Source organism: Microcaecilia unicolor, chromosome 4, assembly GCF_901765095.1.
Source record: "Microcaecilia unicolor chromosome 4, aMicUni1.1, whole genome shotgun sequence".
NCBI classification, from domain to species: Eukaryota; Metazoa; Chordata; class Amphibia; order Gymnophiona; family Siphonopidae; genus Microcaecilia; species Microcaecilia unicolor.
In genome coordinates, this window is record NC_044034.1 from 358,286,758 (window position 1) to 358,291,207 (window position 4,450).

Below are 4,450 nucleotides of genomic sequence, written 5' to 3' on the forward strand. Positions count from 1 at the left end.
GCAGGTGGAGATAGAGAGCAAACTTTTGCCTCCCTATATGTGGTCATGTGCTGCCGGAAACTCCTCAGTATGTCGATATCAAAGCTCCATCCGCAGGACTCAGCACTTAGAGAATTACACCCACGAAGGGACACTCTGCCCAGCTCACCACCGCCGAAACGGGGGAGGGGAATTAACCCAGCTCATCCCCACACAAGTGGGGGAGGGGAATCCGTCCAGCTCATCCCCGCGGAGCGGGGGAGGGACACCACACCCGCCGATGCGGGGGGATCTGGCTTATCCTGCAACCGCAACCGCGGGAGGAGCTGACTGACCCTAACACCGCCGAAGCGGGAGGGGTACAAAGCTGCCCTACAGCCGCACGAAGCGGGAGGGAGTGCCGGCAGAATTTATGTCTCAATCCAGCCCCGTAAAACGGAGGGGAGAGGAATGCAGCAGCTCACTGTAACACAAAGTCGTCTCAACTCTTGAAGAATCCAAGTGAAAGAAGAACTTGAACACGAAGTCCTCCTGAAGTAACTGAAGGCTAAACTTGAACCTAAAATTCAACCAGAATATAAACAGTACAGATATCTGGGAGGGGCTATGGATTGATCAGCTATGATTAATGGAAAGAAAATTATCAGGTATGATTATACATAATTTTACCTTCCATATCATCAAGCTGATCAATCCATAGACTGGTGGGATGTACCGAAGCAGTACTCACCCAGGGCGGGACATAGAAATCCCTGACCGCAACACTGAAGCTCCAAACCGGGCCTCCGCCCGTGCAGCCACAGTCAAACGGTAATGCTTGGAGAATGTATGAGCCGAAGCCCACGTTGCCGCCTTGCATATCTCTTCCAAGGAGACGGATCCGGCCTCTGCCATCGAGGCCGCCTGAGCTCTCGTGGAGTGAGCCTTCAGCTGGATAGGCGGCACCTTCCCCGCGGCCACATAAGCCGCTGCAATGGCTTCCTGGACCCATCTTGCCACTGTAGGCTTAGCAGCCTGCAGACCCTTACGAGGACCTGTAAACAGGACAAACAGATGATCCGATTTCCGGAAATCATTGGTCACTTCCAAGTATCTGATGATGACTCGTCTCACATCCAGATATTCAAGAGCGGAGTACTCCTCTGGGTAGTCCTCCCTACGAAAGGAAGGGAGACAGAGCTGCTGATTCACATGGAAGCGAGAACCAATCTTGGGCAGGAAGGAAGGCACTGTGCGAATAGTCACTCCTGCCTCAGTGCACTGCAGAAAAGGCTCTCGACATGAGAGCGCCTGGAGCTCGGAAACTCTTCTGTCTGAAGTGATAGCCACCAAAAAGACTGCTTTCAACGTCAGGTCTTTCAGAGATGCCCTCGACAAGGGTTCCAAAGGCGGCTTCTGCAATGCTCTTAGCACCAGGTTGAGATTCCACGCAGGCACCACTGAGTGCAGAGGAGGGCGCAGGTGATTAACTCCCTTGAGAAAGCGCACCCATCTGGCTGCGAAGCCAGGGAAGCACCCTTCAGGCGGCCCCTGAAGCAAGCCAGAGCCGCTACCTGGACTTTAAGGGAACTGAGCGACAGGCCTTTCTCCAGACCTTCTTGCAGGAACGCCAACACTGAAGAAATTGGAGCAGTGAAGGGAGGAAAGTGAGCCTGCTTCACACCATGCTGCAAAGATACGCCAACCCTGGCGTAAGCAGTAGAAGTAGAGCGCTTCCTCGCTCTCAGCATAGTGGCGATGACCTTGTCTGAGAAGCCCTTCTTCCTCAGACGCTGCCGCTCAATAGCCAGGCCGTAAGACCAAAGGGAGAGGGATCCTCCATCACCACGGGACCCTGATGTAACAGGCCCTGCTCCACTGACAGCCGCAGAGGATCGTCGACTGAGAGCCTGAACAAGTCCGCATACCAGGGACGTCTGGGCCAATCCGGACCCACCAGGATTACCCTGCCGGGATGCTTTGCCACCCGGTCTAGCACCCTGCCCAACATGGGCCAGGGCGGGAACACATAGAGGAGCTCTTGTGTCGGCCACTGTTGGAGAAGAGCATCTACTCCCAGGGATCGAGGGTCCCGTCCTCTGCTGAAAAAGCGCGGCACTTGGCCATTGGCCGATGACGCCATCAGATCTAGGCTCGGCTGGCCCCAGCGCTTCGTGATGTCCAAGAACGCCTGAGCAGATAGTTGCCACTCTCCGGGCTCCAAGGTATGGCGACTGAGAAAGTCCGCCTTGACATTCATGACTCCGGCAATGTGGGCCGCTGAAAGCTGCTCCAGGTTCGCTTCCGCCCACTGGCAAAGACTCATAGCCTCCTTGGCTAGAGGGGCGCTCTGGTACCTCCCTGGCGGTTGATATAGGCCACAGCCGTGGCATTGTCCGACAGGACCCGTACAGACTTCAACACGAGTACCGGGATGAACTCCAATAACACCAAGCGAATGGCTCTGAGTTCCAGGAGGTTGACAGACCACTTGCCTCTGCAGGAGACTAGAGCCCCTGCGCTGTCCTTCCCAAGCAGTGGGCTCCCCAGCCCATCAAAGAGGCGTCTGTCGTGACGACAATCCACTCCGGGGTCACCAGAGGCAATCCTGCAGACAACTTGTCTGTCTGCGTCCACCAGCTCAGCGCCTTGCGCACTGCTGGGTCCACGGGAAGGCGCACAGCATAATCCTCCGACATCGGAGTCCAGCGCAGCAGCAGAGATAGCTGTAGTGGTCTCATATGAGCCCTGGCCCAGGGCACTACTTCCATCGTGGCCGTCATAGAGCCCAACAGCTGCACGTAGTCCCAAGCCCGAATAGGAGAGGCTACTAGGAACTAGTCCACCTGAGCCTGAAGCTTGACAATCCGATTGCCTGGCAGGAACACTCTGCCCACTTGGGTGTCGAATCGAACTCCCAGATACACCAGGGACTGAGTCGGGCGCAGCTGGCTCTTCTTCCAGTTGATGATCCATCCCAGGGAGCTCAAAGAGCAACTACCCGGTCCATAGCTTTGCCGCACTCTGCATAAGAGGGGGCTCGGATCAACCAGTCGTCCAGATAAGGATGGACTTGTACTCCTTCCTTTAGCAGGAAGGCCGCTATGACCCCCATTACTTTGGAAAAGGTCCGCGGAGCAGTAGCCAACCCGAAAGGGAGGGCTCTGAACTGGAAGTGTCGTCTCAGGACTGTAAAACGCAGAAAGCGTTGGAGAGGAGGCCAGATGGGAATATGCAGGTACGCTTCCTTGATGTCCAAGGAAGCCAAGAACTCTCCTGCCTTCACTGCCGCTATAACAGAGCGGAGAGTCTCCATGCGAAAGTGCCTCACTTTCCAGGCCCGATTGACCCCTTTGAGGTCGAGGATAGGCCAGACAGAACCTCCTTTCTTTGGAACCACAAAGTAAATGGAGTAACGTCCCTTGCCAATCTGATTTTTTTGGCACCGGAACGACCGCACCCAGGCGGATCAGGTTGTCCAAGGTCTGCTGCACTACCACAGCTTGACCGGAGACTTGCAGGGAGAGAGTACAAACCCGTCTCTTAAGGGTTGGCAGAACTCTAGCTTGTAGCCGTCTCTGATGACTTCCAGCACCCACGCGTCTGAAGTTATAGTGGTCCACTCGCCCAGAAACGAGGACAGCAGTCCTCCAATCTGCACTGGGGCGTGGACCAAGGCCCCGTCATTGGGTACGAGACCCTGGGGGAGGACCGGAGGGAGCACCTCCGGGACGGCGGTCTCTGCGAAAGGAATGCTGCTTGGGGGAGAAATTCCTCTTGAAGGAAGAGGGGGCAGAGGAACCCGACTTGCCCGGGCGGTATGGAGGTATCGGGACGAGTACTAACCCGAGCCCTGACCTCTGGTAATTTCTTGCCCTTAGACGTGCCGAGATCGGTCACGATTTTGTCCAGCTCGACCCCAAAGAGCAGCTTGCCTTTAAAAGGCAATCTAGCCAGGCGGGATTTAGAGGCGTGGTCAGCAGACCAATGTTTCAGCCAAAGCCACCGCCGCACAGAGACTGTCTGAGCCATGCCTTTAGCTGAGGCTCTCCAGACATCATACAGCAAGTCTGCCAAATAGGCTAAGCCCGATTCCAGGGCCGGCCAATCAGCCCTCAAGGAATGATCCGAGGGGGAAGCCCGCTGCACCATAGTCCGGCACGCCCTGGCCACATAGGAGCCGCAAACTGAGGCCTGCAAACTTAAAGCAGCTGCCTCCAAGGACGACCTTAAGGCCGCCTCCAATCTTCTGTCTTGGGCGTCCTTTAGGGCCGTGCCACCTTCCACCGGCAACGCCGTTTTCTTAGTCACCGCAGTGATTAAAGAATCCACGGTAGGCCACAGATAGGCCTCACGTTCACTCACAGCCAAAGGATAGAGGCGGGACATAGCCCTAGCCACTTTAAGGCTCGTTTCCGGGACATCCCATTGAGCCGCAATTAAGGTGTGCATGGCATCATGCACGTGGAAGGTTCTAGGCGGGCGCTTCGTC